The sequence below is a fragment of the Ammospiza nelsoni genome, chromosome 3, assembly GCF_027579445.1.
Source record: "Ammospiza nelsoni isolate bAmmNel1 chromosome 3, bAmmNel1.pri, whole genome shotgun sequence".
Lineage (NCBI taxonomy): Eukaryota > Metazoa > Chordata > Aves > Passeriformes > Passerellidae > Ammospiza > Ammospiza nelsoni.
The window spans coordinates 32217850-32234683 of NC_080635.1; positions in this window are offsets into that span (position 1 = coordinate 32217850).

The window sequence follows — 16834 nt, forward strand, 5'->3', positions numbered from 1 at the left end:
CTCCTCCTGCAGCCCTATCCTACTCATATAATCTAATTTAACCAGCCAGTGAAGCCAGCATTGCACTTGAGCAGTGACTATGAACCGTACAAACCCAGTAAGATCCTTGTGTTCGATGCTATGAAAACAGAGTGGAAGGATGGTCCCAGCTCCAGGAAAATTGCAGTCCAAATATAAATAAAAGGCAGCAGTTCAGGAAGAATGTGTAAAATATGAGACTTTTCTGGCCAGCATACTTGACAGTAGCTCTCATCTTTATCCAGCACCCTGTAGGCAAAGGGGGCATTTGTATGATTGATGTGAAGGAGGGATTAAGGAATAATTTCCCTGCTCATCTTGCCATGCATCAATGAAAAACAGAGATGAGCATGCTGCAAAGATCCTCATCGCTCTGTAACTCAGTGTTTTGAAGCAAATGGGGACACCTTTCATAATCCAGCTTCAGCAGGCAGGAAGGAGGCAGCCGATAATTAGGAAATGGGTATCAGTGCCATGGGCCACACCTCAGCATGGAACTGCAGGCAGGCACGAGCGGCCGATGGGCTCTGATAGGTGGGAGCAGGGAGCTGGGGAGATTCCCCAGTGCCATTCTTGTCCCTCTCAGGATGCAGGAAGAGAAGTCCAAGGTGGGTAAGGAGACCCCCACCTCCTTCCTGCAGGCAGCATATGCATCCAGGTGGAAATGCCTCTGCAGGTGTGTGGGGACTCAGCTCCATCAGGTTCAGCCCCATGCTTATGCCTCGCCTGGTCTCTAAACTCTGTGTTTGGAGAGAGGGAGAAAGGGAGTAGGAAAAGACGTCAAGGAAAATGGGGATGGCTAAGGCTGAGGAGAAGGGAACAGCAGTGATGGGGAAGGAAAACCAGAAATTTTCACTTCAAGTTGTAGCAAGAAAAGATTGACAAAAAACCCAGTATGAACAGGGGAGAGCTGGAACCAGCTGCATGTGGAGAAAGTGCATGCAACACAGTGAGCAGTCTGCCTTTCCAGGCAGGGGTGAAAGCTAGCAGCAAGTAAAAATCCTGAAAGGTAATGGAAGAGGTCAAGAAAACAGGCAAGAAAGGAGGAGAGGAGGGAAGGGATGCAGGTGATGCTGGCTTCTGTGGGGAAGGTTGTATGAACTCCTACCCTCAGGCCTGGCAAACCTGCCAGAATTTGAATTGGTTTGTGCCCTGAAGCAGGAGGGTTAACTTCTTTGTCTGTTGCAATCTCAGCTAGACAAACTGCAGATACTATTATTCATGCAAGTATCTAACAAAAGATACAGTGTGGAGCAGCTGGAGCAGAGCTCTGAAAGGTGAATTATATTAATGTTTTTGTTGAGGACTTGGCAGGGTTTAGGTCTTTTCATGCTCATCTGTCATGAGACAAGATGGATGACAGAAGAGTGAACAAATGAAGTATATGAACTGGTTGGAGGCTGTGCCTCAGCATTCAGGAGAAGGCAAGTAGCTGGACAAACTCCTTGTTGCCAGTGTCCTCATTTATCCCTGTCCATAGAGAGGAGACATCACTCCCTTTACCAGAATCGTGACTCATCCATCATTTTTTTTGGGCCAAAAAATGGTTGCAGATACCTAGCATCTATGAGTGGGACTTTTTAGAAAGTGGGAGACAGCCCAAACAAACTCCTTGGATAAAACAAAGCCAGTCCTGAGGCAGAGTACTCAGCAGTTGTCCTGGAGAACACGACCTTTTGGTTTCTGTGAACTACGAGGTCAGAGTCTTTGCTGACCTTCCTGAATCCCTGAAACCAAAGGGGAGAGGGGAATGACTTATTACCACAGAAGACTTAGTTCATTTCCTTTAATAATGCAGAAGTTACTTGCTCATCAGCCAAATTAAAAGAAAGAAAAAAACATCCCCAAATGTTTTGGTTTGGATAGAAACAAATATCTTCTTTTGCTTCTTTGTTTTGTTGCTGAAACACTTCTAAAATTTAGTCCGGTCACTGGAAATCTTTAAGTCAACTGGAAGTACAGTATGGTGATGAGTGAGTGCCATCTTAAGCTGACATCTTGGCCACCTCCCAGATCTAAGCTCACACCCCAAGCACTCACCCCGGTGGTGAGTGGCACTCTAGGACTTCTGCTGATGGGGCTCAGTTTTGCACAATTAATGAGCTCCTCCCTGGATCAGAGCTTATGTGTCAGGTGACTCCCCATCCCAGTGTTTTCTAACCACTGAGCCAGAAAAGTAGCCCCTTGCTATGTTAGCAAAACTTGAACTGCTCTAACAAGAGGTAAAGCAGAAAAGCCAACTTGGATACCCTTTAGCTCTGTGGGTGCTTGACAAGAGAGAGACCCCAGTTCGCTGTTACCTGGTCCTATAGAACTATAGAACATCCTGTTTCCTTAGCAGTGAGTTATTCACTGTAAAGGTTTCACCACTACAGAGGCTGCTGAACGATAACTTGTGTCCTCCATGCTGTCTGCCTTTAGGCTTTCATTGTGTTACTTTTGCCTGCACAGTCCGGAGTTTCTCTTCTCTTACTTAAGCAACTCTCAGAGAGTCTTCTTGAAACCCAAGCCTCAGAGGAAGAGGTAATGATAAGGTTGAGAGGCCTCTTTTCTTTTAATTTCAATTCCTTCTCCCCACATCCCTTTGCTCTGGGCTGACATTAGGTTGGTCAGTGTGAAGACAGGAAACACAGCTAGGGTAGTCACCAAATCCAGCTTCAACTACATGGCAATGGCTCCTCGCCAAATTGCCATGAAAGAAAGCTCTTCCACTGACACCATCGAGAGTTTAGTTCGTGGATCAACAGATGTAGTTGCGACCTCAAGTTTTGCTCTGCCCCATGAGTCCCATTCCAGCTACAAACAATTCTGCCTTTCATGGCTATGCCAGTGTAATACACACATGACAAAACACAGCTGATGTGGTAGCAAGGGTCTAGGTCACCATGTGCACTGCCCAAGGAAACACTTCTCTGTGTAATATAGCAATTAGGGGAAGGTGGAAAACAAACAAACAAGCAGACAAAAATAGTGCTTCACACTGTCTAAAGGAACCAGTTTTAGGAGCAACCTAAATGTATAAACCTGTCAAAGCAGTTAAGTCATTTGGTGGTTTATGGAAGTGGATAGAGGTGTAAATAAGTGGACAGTGGTGTAGAGCAGATAAAGGTGGTTTAATTTTAGTGACTCATGCCTTTAGACTACTATTACCTTTACCAAACATACTGTGAGGTATTTGGAACTCAACCTTGGAAAATTTAACTAATTCATATGTTTTAACAAAATAAAACATAGCGACAGGCTTATTCAAGCCTCCTGAATAGCTAATTCTTCTCTCTTCTCTCTTTTACCTTCTCTTGTCTTTTCTCTTCTCTTACAATCAGAAGGGACAGCATCCTTAGTCTGTCCAAAAAGTCTTCTTTACACTAACTGCTACTCCTGGTTCTCCTTTGTGTCACAACTTCCAGGGTAACAACACTTGCTGCTTCCCATGAAACCTTCTTCCCTGTTTAGTACTGGCAAATGCAAATGTGCTTACTACAAGTGCAGAAGTTGGCTGCCTAATGCCACACAACACCTTGACAGGTTTCATTTCTGGTGCTTGATGAACTCATGTATGGCAAGCTATACTGTGCTTAATTGTCTTGTCTTTCTATAAAGAAGTGAGAAAGAATAGCAGTGCTCAGATGACTCTGGAAATCAGTAACAAGGTGGAGAATCTCTCACCACTGGGTTACAAGACCATGTGTGACTTAGGTGTGGTTTCAGGACCACCCTGAGCCCATCCAAGCCTGGATTTTGCCAAAATGTGTAGAATTGTTTGGCCCTGTCCATAATTTCCCATGCCCTTCCTTTGTGCTTGCTGTAGGGCTCACACATCTGGGCAATGGAGCACATCAGGCTGAGCCAGATAAATGCTCCACCAGCAGAAAACAGCAAAAAAGGGGAAGAGTTTCCTCATCCAAATCCCTGATCTGACTGCTAAATGACTTGATAACCAAGGAGCACAGGTGATGAGGAGGGAACACTGTGATGCAGGGCTGAGTCATTCCTTTCAGGTGTGATACAATTGCTTAAACCAATGATGAAAACAGAGAAAAAACTTTTAAAAACACCTTTTTCATGTAGGAATTAAAAGAATGTCCATTTGTCATCATTACAGTGTCTGATGTCTTTACAATAATTACTGCAAAGTTAAAGGAGGGGGCTCATCTCTGTTCATTTATCCAGCTAGTTTGAGCTAGTTTTGTAGATTCCTCTGATCAATGGAGAAAGAAGCTTCCAAAGCATGGTGTATTTCATATAAAGATGGGTGTTTGAGGAATCTGAGACATCTGGAGATCAAAGAATCATAGAATGGTTTGGATTGGAAAGGACCTTAAAAATCATCTAATTCAACCCCTTTACCCTGGAGAAGGACACTTTGCACTAGATCAGGTTGCTCAAAGCCCTGTTCAGCTTGACCATGAGCACTTCCAGAGATGTGGCATCTACAACTTCTCTGGGAAATCAGTTTCAGTGTCTCACCATCCTCATCATAAAGAAAAGAGGAGGCTCGGGCAGACCTTTTCACTCTACAATTACCTGAGAGGTTGCAGTGAGGTGGGGGTTGGTCTCTTCTGCCATGTCTCAGGTGGAAGCATGAGAAGAAACGGCTTTAAGTTGTGCTGGGGTCATTCAGATTTGATATTAGAAAACATTTTTCACTGAAAGAGCAGTTTGGCATTGGAATAAGTTACTCAGGGAGGTGGTGTAGAGGAAGAGTTCAAGAGGTGTCTGGATCTGGCACTTGGGGATATGGTTTAGAGGTGATAGTGGTGCTGGATTGATGATTGGACTACATGATCTTGAAGGTCTCTTACAACCTTCATGACTCTGTGATTCTCTGAATTTACCATCTTTCATGTTAAAACTGTCACCCTTTTTGCTCTCACTACAGGTCCTGGTAAAAAGTCATACAAGCTTCCTCTAAATAGTGAAAGGCAACATTAAGGTCTTCTGTGAGCCTTCTCTTCTGCAGGCTGAATAACCCCAACTGTCTCAGCTTTCTTGGACAGTTGATTGAACACCTTGGACAATTTTGTGCTCCTTCCTTGGATCTAGTCTTGTAGTTTAGGTATTCCTTACTATAAATTCCAGCTCCACCTCCAGGACATCTGCCTTTCACATCCCATCTTGTTTTTGACTAGAAATTGCCTCAGAAATGTTTACTCTCTGGGTACCAGGCTGAACAGTGCAGGCATCCTCCACACTGGTGTATGTCTCTACCCTTCCATCTCTCCTCCCCTTCTGCACCTGCCCAGGCCTGACATTTTTCAGTTGGCTTTGGCTCAGACATGTAAGGCCAGAAGCAGGTTCACAGACATAGAGTTTATCACACCTGGTCATCACCACAACTAAAATATGACATCATAAAAGGCAGCTTTGTTGTTTCCTGCTTTTTGTCTGCAGCAGAATCAGCAGGGACAAGTGCTGGGCATGAGGCACCCCACCTTTCTGAGTTCTGCCAGGGCAAACCAGACAAAAGTGTATCCTCCCAGAAGGCAAATTATTTGGGAGGCTAGAGGGAAGAGACACTATTTTAGCAATAATTTTTTTACAGACATTTTCCCTCCGGAAGTCCTTTTCTGCTATCTTAGGGTAAGGTCTAAGAGTGTTTAACTTAAAAGATCTGGTATGGAGATTTTGATCATGAATACTTAATTAAATGAGGTGTTTGGGGAGTCTAATATTACATTTTTGCTGATGGCTGGCTGATTGTTTTACTTGCCTTTGATCAGCTGTGTGAGTGGAGGGTCATCCCAATCACTGCGGGCCTACAGTATCCGTCATCACCCCTCGGTCCTATTTGTCTTGCGTGTGTATGCAGAAGGCCTGCTTTTGATGAACTGTGAAAAGAAAGATGAACTGTTGTAATGAAAACATTCCCTCCCCAAGATCCTCTTTAGACAACATTCAATTGGTTTGACCTTGTCCCCTCTCATGGAGGATGGTAATGATTCCTGCAGATGGCTGGGTCATTCCTTGGACACTTGGGAGCAAGGGAGCTGAATTCTCCATCTGTGTTAACTCTCCAGCTATGCAGGCTGCAGCTGGGAAAAGCAAGCGCAGCATGGGTAGGCATACCTGAGGTAGCTGGTTGGAATCCTCAGAGGTGTTCTGGGATGGCTATTTACACTTGAGGGACCTCACCTAGGCTGGTTTTGCTCATGGCACACACATGCACTGGCTACGCAAAGAGAGATGGATCTCCCACGGCTCCAGTTTCCTCTCTGAAGCAAAGGCCTGGCCTGAGAAAAGTTATTCAAGATGTCAGCCCAGCTTTCCTTGCCCATCTTCCTTGAAATAGCCAGCAAATGTTAGTAAGTGGTCTGTTAGCTGAGCTAGTGATCTCCTCTTTAGAGCCCTCTTTCTCCCAAAAGGCAGTCCTCTCTGATTATGTCACATTTAGAAAAGTGACATAAAAGCTGATGATGAACCCAGCTTTCATGGTCATCATCATAGCTTTAGGGAAATGAAATCCCTGGACCAGCCCTGGGGAGATGTGCCTTTCTCTGTCAGATGAAAAGGTGACTGTGTGGGAATTGGTTGCCCATTTGTCTTCACAGGAGGAGAACTCAAAGGCTTTCCACTACTTATACTGCTTAATAAGAGACAGTGGAAAGAAACAGCTCTGTGTATTATAAAGATTTAACAATATTTGGAAACTAAACTGGTAACTTCATACTTGGAGGCATCAGAGGGCACGTGAACCTTTGTAACAGCACTTAGTAATAGCCTGTGCATGGCCTGAATATTTGGTGAGTGCAAGCAAGGAAGAGAAAAGATAAATAGGGAAAAGAGAGCGCATGAGAGCGATGGGGCTTGTCCCATGTCAGACCTCAAAACCAGAGACCAAACAATCCCAGCTGGTGTCCTGTTTGTGAAACCACCGAATCTACTTTGGTGGCCCTTGAAATACTTGAGTTTAGATGAGGTCAGTCTCCACTTCTACCTGAATAGACTGAGGATGTCATGACACATCAAGTTCTTGCAGCCTCATAAATTTGTCCACAGATCCTACAGCAGCACTGTCAAACCCACTTTAAGGCAGTTTATCTTTTTTTAAAGCGCACTTATCCTGTTCTTCCGTGGCTGCAGGAAGGAGCTGCAGCTACTTTAATGACTTAAGTCTTGCCTGTGGAAATATTCACAAATAAAGGGTATGCCTATTGGGCTAATCCTTCTGGTTTTCTCAAGCTTCCTCCACTTCAGGAGTTTCACAAAAACACAGGCACTCTGTATCACATTTATAAGACACCCTGACACTTGAGCACAGGCCAAACACTGACCGTTCTTGCTTTGTCATGCTTCAGTGAAGCAAAAATGACACCCTTTCTCCAGGAAATAACACAGATACCAGCATCTTGGTAGCTACAATAAGAAGCCTTTTAATAGACACTGCTATCTGCAACTCAGAATGGTAGGGGTGGGATTTTCTGCCTACCTCTGCAGCACAGGATTATGTAGGCGTGACTCATTTAATCAGTTTAATCATGTTTCCTTCCATTTTGGGTGCCTCAGATATTACTGCCTGAGCTGGCCTCATTTTCTCTTGACCTCTGAAAGAGGCACAAGAAAATTCGGTGTCCTGGAGGACTGCAGCCCTGCCATTCACCTAAAGTCAAGGGCTTCATAGAGGGGTATTCCACTTTGACTGATCTCAGTAGAATATGAGAGCAGCCAGAATGCTTTGTTCTTGTACCAGCCCCATAGCTTACTCCATAGTGCATTAAGTGCTACAATCCACCACAACTGTACTGGGTGAAGAGTTCTTCCTGCTGAGGTGTGCAGATTAGCTACATCCATTCAGGCAGAATTCCTCAACAACTGTAAAATTGTTGTTTAGTCTCAGCAAGATCTGCAGCGCTAGGTGTGCAGCTGGCACAAGTGGCAGTCGAGGAAAGATCTGGCTTGGGATTCCCCTGCAGGATTTTTCCAGACAAAGAACCTTACCCAAACACCATTGCATAAGAGAAGAGGAGGTCCCTCTGGCTGGCATCTGAAGCAGTGCCATGAGGCTAAAACCCTGAGCCGGATTCATGAGGCAGCTGCCTGGGTCGCAGCAGTTTGTGGTGCATGTGACAACATGCACTGGGAGATTACTTGCTCCACTAACTCGGGCTGGGTGTTCAGGACCCAAAGTAAATACACAAGCCACAGTGCTGTACAAAAGATTAATACATAAAACACCTTTCATTCAGCAGCATTTTAAAGCATTAGTACATCCTGCATACGTGGAGCGGGGGTAAAGCTGAACTCGGTAACCTTTGCCCTAAGCAACAATGGGAAGAACAACCAGGCGTTCATACAGAGCCTGCATCCAGCTGCACCAGATGTACTCTGCTCCAGCCCTGGCCCTGCCCTGTGTGCATGGCTCCTGGCCATCTGGGATCCAGGTGATCCATGCTCCCAGATACAACTTGGGCACACACAATGAGACTTGTGGTCACATCTGCTATGTTTGTGAGCGAACGCACAGGAAGGAGATGCCTGGGTCTCATGGGAAGAAACATACTCCCAAATATAAAAAATAACTGAATGCTTTGGCACCCTGTCAAAGACCTCTCCAGATACAAAATAGCAAAAAAAATCCCACTGTCGAGGACATACACCTCTCTGTTCTGGTAAGTATTTCTAAAGCATCTGATGACATTGTTATCGCAGCCCTGACTTGGTACCAGCACTGGACTAGTCAGAAGGGCAACTTTCTCCTCCCTCAGTGCATGCCAGCAAGTATGTTCAGAAGCCACAGGCACATCCCAAGTATTGAGCTACTGAAAGCCCTGGGTACAGGTCCTCCAAGCACAGAAAGCCTTCCAGGTGCCTGAGGAGAGGGGTAGAAGTAGAAAAAGTTCTCCAAGAGTTGCCCCCTTGGGAGCGTTATTCTACCAGACCTGTATGTTTTCAGCTGTGCAAAGGTGGGGCACAAAAGAACTGATGGGCATAATTTGAAAATTATTTCCTAATTTTCAAGAAGTTCAGTATATAAACCAAAAACCCCCTCCATCTGCAATGGAAACTTTGTCCTTGGAGAAAAGTTACCTTTTATGTCCAATGATAGAACCAAGGTTGTGCATAATTTACATTAAGCTTGCTAACCATTTAAAAAGCATTGGAAAAGAGTTAGAGAAACACAGGGATATTCCTTTGCTAGTATTTTTGAAAGCATTTCCATTTTTCCTACAGTTTTCATCTGAATTTATTCTAGATTTTACAATTGCCATTTCCCTTGATCAGCATGATCATTATCTCAAAGGCAACAAAAAAAAAGACATTTTTTTCTTGAAAGAAAATTTTAAAATTGAAGTTAAGAATTTAATATTCCTATTTTTTTCAAGAAGAGAAAGATGAATTTAAAAATCTGAGCAACCAGCAAATCCATGGAAAAAATAAGCACTTCTGAAATCTATGGAAATTCAACTGAATTGCTGACCTTCAAAACTGCACAGTTGAAAGAAAAAGTATCCACCCATTTCTAGTTTTTGGTGAAATTAGAAATTGCATGCATTTACACTCTCAGATGAATGTCAGATATTACACTTCATCAGCATTTATCATTATTCCAACTTATAAATGGGTCTGTTGCAGATGAAGTGGAAGGTTGAAGGAGCTTGCTGCCCTTGGCTGGTGTGTGTGTCTCAAATCTAAATTCCAGAAGAGTCACGGAAGAGGACAAAAGGACACAGAAGTGCAACAGAAAGGAACTGAACTCACAAACAGTTGCTCTCCATGTCTGAGATGCCTTTTACTTCTAAACTAGCCAATGATAATCATGCTGGCTTAGCTGCATGGAAGAATTCTGCCCAGCAGTCCCTGGCTCATAGCAGCAAAGATGAGCTCCAACCTCTTCAGGAGTAGCATCATGGGCAGCCACAGCCTGGGGAGCCCTAAGCCACCACTGCCATTTAAGCCTCCCCTCCTCCTGTGATGGTCCATGACTGAGCACTCCTCTGCACAAACGCTGGTTGCATAATGTTCCCTCGTTAAAAATGGACAGAATTACAGAAAAGGAAGGGCTGAAAAATGCAGGCCCAATGAATCTGCTGAAAAGGCAGCTTCTTTGTTGGGTCCTAAGCCCCTGTGCACCTCATGGTGTTTAAATCTGTGAGGGTGTGCTCCATGCTGTTTCACCCAGGTCTCATATATGCATGGCAGGGTGCCCTTGGCTTTTTCTTTTTATTTAATCTTTGACTTTACAGTGTTGGAACTTGCTTCCCTGTGAAACCGGAGAAGGAGGGATTGTTGTGTTCTGCTTATTGTGTGGGCCAGATTTTGCTTTTGTTTTTATTCCTTGTATTGAGTTACATAAAGAAACTCAGCAGCTCCTGGCTGCTTGGGTATCTGTGTGATTGAGTTTGCTTGGGCACCAAGGTGTACCTCACTGCAAGGCCACCACACCAGTCACCACTGGAGAAATGGTTTAGGACTTTGTCAAGGGCAGCTGGTCCAGCAGAGAGACTTACTTATCTTTGCATCAGCCAAGACCTGGACTTCATGGTTGTTTGCATCTGTACTCCCTAGAAGAGGAGCCCCTGTGGTGTTCTGGGGATATTCTTATGGACAATTTTAGGATGGACAACTTTAGGATGGACAACGAATCTCTTTTCCCATCAGACAACAGTCTGTAAAACCAGATGGTGGCTGGTCACAAAACACCTACCAGAGGACAAAGAATCATCCTTGTGACTTTTTGCATCCATAGCAGAAATCACACAAAACCAAGCTGGAAGAATCTTTTAGAGATTATCTTGCCCTTCCATCAGCCTCCAGATAGGATCATCTGTGCTGAAGGTGGTGAGGTATTTATCTCAGCTGCTGCTAAAGCCTTCCCAAAAGAGCACTTGCACATACCAAACCACCCCAGTGGTGCACAAGTCTCACAACTGGACAATTACTTTTAACATCTCACCTTAATTCCCTTTGTTTCACTTTAAGCCTATTTCCTTCCCTGTCCCCAGCAGACATAAAGAACAGCCTACCCTACCTCCTTGCAGTAGTTTTTCACATACTTGAAGGGTGTTAGCACATCTACCTGTCTTCAATTCCCCAGACTAAATAAACTCAATTCTCAGTCTTTCCTCATAGCTCATGTTTTCTAGCCCTCTGATCACTCTTATTCCTGCCTGCTGGACTCTCTCCAGTTGGTCAACATTATTCATGAAGCTTGGTGCTCACAAGTGGATGTGGATTAATTCAACAGGTTACTTCAGGCCAAAGCTCAGAAGGGAGTAGTTTCAAAGTTGGGAGATCCTGACTGTGAATGACCTAGTCATTCTAGTTGTGGCAGCTATGCAAAACTTGGCTCTCAGTCAGGCTGGCAGCCTCACAGAGAAGCAGCAGATTCAAAGATGGATATCAGCATCTCAGATTCATTCTGGAACCTAATGGGCAGTTGTAGAAAGAAAAGGAAAAAAAACCCAAAAGAAAAAAAACCTACCACTAGAAATGCCATAATCAATTCACTGCCTGATACTTTTTGTGATAAAGACACAGGTAAATTTATTTTTGCTTCAGTTTCTGGATATATTTATGAAGAGCATTTGAAGAACAAAACAGTCTGTTAGCAAGTGATATTGTCCTGTTGTCCGAGAAAAGGAAATTGTTCCTTTTCATGTCCCAAAGCTTACTCTCTGGGTAAGGGAATATGCTAGTGTGCCTATACTGCCTTTGCCAAAATTCCAGAGCAAACCCCAGACTCACCTGTAAACTGAGTGCAGCACAACACCTGAAGGAAGGTGAAATCATGGCATATTGCCCTCTGAGCAGACAAGACACTGCCATTAGCTCAGTGGCCAGCCCTGGGATCCTTGCAGCATGTTTTGTACACTGTGGGTGTGCCCCAAGGAGCTTGTTGGGTTTGTGGGAAAGATTCTCACTCCCAGAGCTATTTTTTCAAGACATCAGGGTTTCTGTCTGGTTTCATTGTCATGTTGCAAACTTTTCCCCTGGAAATTGCTCTTTTCAAACTCTAACCCTAACATCCCTCAAAGAGCTTGCCCTTTTTGAGCCAAAATCCTTATATTCTGTCAAGTGAAGACAATGGAAGGACATGTTAAAGCAGCAACACTGCTACACCTCAGGCAAGGCTCAGCTCCTTGGGGGACTGCTCAAATACATATTGGCTAGGATTTGAGCCTAGATTTTTTCAGTTAATATTTGCAAAATTTAATCACAACAGCCCAGATGAGACACTGCCTTAATCCCATTGAATTGTTCCATAGTGTGCAGCAAGTGCCTCCGGTTTCAATTAGACCATTCATGGTTACAGGCACTTTTGAATAAGAAGGGATCAAAAACTGATTCTGGAAACCTGGTTGTAGAATCCATTCATCCAAACCACAGTTGCATTTCATCTGTCCAGTCCACAGCATATTATGAAACGAGAAGTTTTCAATAAACACATTATTGCACCATTGTAGCAAAAGACTGTGAAGACCAAACTTCTTGAAAGAGAAGAGTATAGGCTGGCTCTTTGCAAAAAAATCTCCCTGATAACTCCCTCTTTAAATGAGAGATCAAACCTGGAAAACAAGCCATACCTACCCCAGGAGGCAGGCTTGCCTCCTGAGCGCCAGATAATAATAAATGATGTGTCTGTAATCCACAGCAGAGGTGCAATGGCATTTTCTTTGACATCAAATGCTAAAGAGGGAGTGAATAGTTCTGTAAAGTGCTTTTTCCAATGCAGGATGAAAGATCTTTCACCAGAGAGAGGATGATCTCTGGGGATGGTTGTTAGTATCTTTTCATTCCACATTAGCATGAAGAATCCAACTGTGTTTATGTACCTAATACTGAATACTTTCAGGAAAAAAAGAGATTCAACTATGGTTAAAGTGAGTCAATAAAAAAGACATGCAGGAAGGGGGAGAATCTGAATGGGAAAAAACTTGGAATCAAGGGATAACTGTACCTTTTTGCATTGAGCGTTTTAAATTCAGCCTGAAAACGCCTTTCAAATGCAAGGCAAAAGAGGGATAATCCCAAATCTCCTATGGGGCAGCCAGAGTGATATTTGGAGACCACTCCTAACAGCAGCAGCACAGTACAGGGTGGTCAGGGAAAATCAGGATGCATGTACCTCAAGTGGAAGGAAATGAATTCCAGCAGAACAGAACTGACTCAGTTATAATTTGATCAGATCACTCAATGTCTCTCCTCCACAAATACCAAATGCCATCCAGAATGACCTTCCATTCAACCAAATAGTCTGGGCTCGATCCTGTACCCCACCAAAAGATTAAAGGGCAAGCTTAAACTTACAGCAAGACCTTTTAATTCTCTGTATTAATACCACCTTTAAAAAACTGCGGCAGGTTTTATTTGCTGGTTATTTCCTAAGGCCACATGTTGGCTCAGCAATGCTGTGTTTCACTGAAACACCTGCTCTTTGCAGGCTCGGCAGACCGAAGGACAAGTTAATTAGGTAACTTACCCAAAGGTCACATGGTGAGTAAAGTAGGATTAGCACTCAAGTTCCTCCTGGCAACTAGTCCTGTGCTGTGACAATTAGAAAAGGTTAACCATCCTCTTTTAGCTTTTGTTTTCCACCTTCCAGAATGGTGCAGCACGTACGCAGGTTTGGGCTGTGTTACGTTGCCTCTGCAGTATTATGGAAAAAAAAAAACCACAAAAAAACCAGAGAACTCAGCCCAAAAAAGGGATTTGAATAGTCGTCATATCTGGTGGGACATGGTGCTTGGAAGGGAATGGAGCAAACCAGTGGATTAAGCTAAGCACACTGAATATGAATTCTGGAAAATGCCCCACTCCCTCGCTAATCGCCACGCACAGCCCTTGCATGCCCGCTGCTCTGTGACACTCCATCATGCTGCTGCCCACCTCCTGCTCAGAAGGTGCCTGGCTCCCCCTGCCCCTCTGCCCTGCAGGCAGATGTGAGCTGCCAAATATTAGTGAAGGGTGCTACACATCTGTGTACCTACAATGCCATTTTGCTCCTCAGCAGGACAGGTCTGTCCATGCCACCTTTCAGCAGACATGCCTGGCAGCACAGGACATCAGTTTTCCATGCATGCTGGTCCTCACCCTCAGCCCACTGGTGTCTTCTCCAGCCTGTCCTCACCCTGCCTTGCCTACAGCCCCACACCCTGGCACTTGGTGCTTTTGAAGGGGCAACTGTGCTGCAAAGGAGCACAGGTCCCTCCTTGTCCTGGGGGTAGCGTGTGGTGTCCTGGGCTGTCAAACATCCTGTAACTCTGCTTGGGTCTGCATGGGTTGACACCTGATCTCCCACAAAATGACTGATCCCTCTCAGTGAGCTCCCTGAGTGCTGGGGGACAGACAGGTCTCCATCTTCATTTGGGGGCAGCCGTAAAGAGACAGAGGGCTGGTCTTCCCTCTTTGGGGCAGTTTTGTGCTACTTTTAGCAGGAAAGCAAAAGTAATCTAAAGGACTTCTGGTCATGCCAGGGCACACAGTCACTCCAACCTCACAAAGAGGTTCTGGATGTTGTATTTTGGGACCACTGGCTGTGGTTTCTCCTCCACCAGCATTAGTAAAAAGAGCAAATGCAAATGTGTCATATCTTGGAGAGTAGTGATGGATTTTGGCTCTGACTAGGGATGAAGTGTGTGCCACCTGATGACACATATTTGCATGCTCTGTGCACTTATCTCCTGAAGTCATCCCCCCAGGACTCTTCCCATTTCCCTAAGCACCATCCCTGGGGAAAAGGGATTTGACTGTTTCCAAGCAGGAGGAGAAGGTTCCTTCCAGGGAAAGTGAATCCTCCGAGTCCTTTTCCAATTCCTTGAGTGCTGCACCTTCCTCCTCCTCTTGGTGGTGAGCATATGTGAAGATCAACTGCTTATCATATTGCTGGAGTTTGCTGAACACATTTCACCCACAACCTTCAGCAGCAGTGATGTGGGGTTGTCACTCACCTGTCAAAGTATCAGAAAGCACATTCCACACCAGGTAGAATACATGGGAGCCTTCCCCTGCTATAAATACAATCCTAGGGTAAGGGTTTGAAATGGAAAAATCCCCATTCACATGGCATTGTGCAATGGCAGACAGTAATTTCTCTGCTTGCCAAAGCTCTAGATTCAGGTGTCTTTATCATGTGAGAGTTTGCTAGACCATTCATCAGAAGCAGAAGTATCAGCATTAGCCAGGGACTATGTCCCAAGATATTCATTGTTCAGGACAGGTGTAACTTAAATTCATAGCCATTAAGGATAGTCGTGAAAGAGATCTGCATCTAGGCTATGAGAAGGACAACTTGACTTTAAAAAGTCAGCTCATATTTACTGTGGGTTAGAAAAAGCACCTGCTTAAACTCAGCAGATCTGACTAACAGTGGGCATGTTTTGGGCACTGACCTGTTAATAGAAAGGGTGGGGCTTTGCAGTCATTAAGAGCAATCAGCAACTGAAACAAATACAATGAACCAAACCCAGCAATTTCTTTAACCCAAGGATAGGAAGAAGGGTGAAGATCATGACTAAAATAAACCTGTAACACACTCTCATTCCCAGTTGTTGGCCTTCTGACAAGAGGCAAGAACCTCAAAATACATCAATTATTTATTTTCCTAAAGAGATCCCTAGCACTGAATGGTATCTGGTGACCCTGAACTGGCTAAAAGGTACAGAGCAAGTAATTGGAATTGAAGTAGAACACTCACATACCAAAAAAAAAAAAAATAAAAAAAAAATGGACTATTCCCTCTGAGAATAAAACCTTGATTAAAACCTGAGAAGAAGGAACAAACTCTCTCTGCTGGATTTCACCAACAAGCAGCGTTGAGGGGCTTGGATGTTTTGCCACCTCCTTCTCACTTCTTGCAGAAAGGACTGTCAGAGGAAGCTTTTCTGCCCATCTGAACTTCAGCTCTCCTCCAGCCAGCTTCTGGGCCAGTCTGTTCCTCTCACAGATATTTTCAGGATGGTTCTTTTCCCCCCCTCTTTCATAAATTGCTGTGCCAGCAGGACAGATTTCTGATCAACAGCTGTGTCTATCTGCCTTTCTCTGAAAGTGATTCTCTATGTGTTACCTAAAATAAGCAGCTGGGGCTACTCCCTCACCTTCATCTCTGAGGACATCACTGAGGCCATGAAACCTTGGCTCGCTGCCCATTCCCAGGGTCAGGCCTGGCAAATGCAATTCTCATTGGTTTCATGTATTAGCATTGTCTGTCTCAGCAGCCCAAAGGGTTGGAATGCCAATTTATGCGCAACCACTGAAACAGGCAATGGCATGCTCCACAATCAGAAGGCTCAGAAAATATTCTTGGTACCTGCAATGGTATCAATCAATCACCAAAAAGCTAAATGGCAAAAGCATTTGGATATGAAACATGCTGTGTAGAATCTGCAGCATCTTGACTTTGTGCCGAACACTTAATACTTTTGGAGAGCTCCTGTGTTATGGGACTCCAGTCACACAGAGCCCTTGCTCTATCACAGCCATGTATGGCCACTTGAGACTCAGTAATGTGACATTAAAGGTCACCAGCACCACAGAAAATACCTTAATATACAGTTATTTTTTAAAAGATCAAATTGATCAAAACTAGTAAAGTTTTCTCTACATCAATTTACTGACATTCAATGAAGCATGTCTCTTTAGAGCCTAGAGAAAGGAATGAGTCTCATAAAATAATAAATATCTTTGCATTTCATCTCTTGATGCCTCAGTCTATGGAGGTATTTATACAGCCCCCATCGCTAGTCTCTGGGTGTTTACCTCATTTGATTAGAGTATTGATTTACTAAAGAGACATGATTTGTCTGCATAACCAGCCCAATTTTCTTGAAACAGCTTTCTGAAGGAGAGACAAACCTGTTAATGCTAATGTTAGTCATCGAAC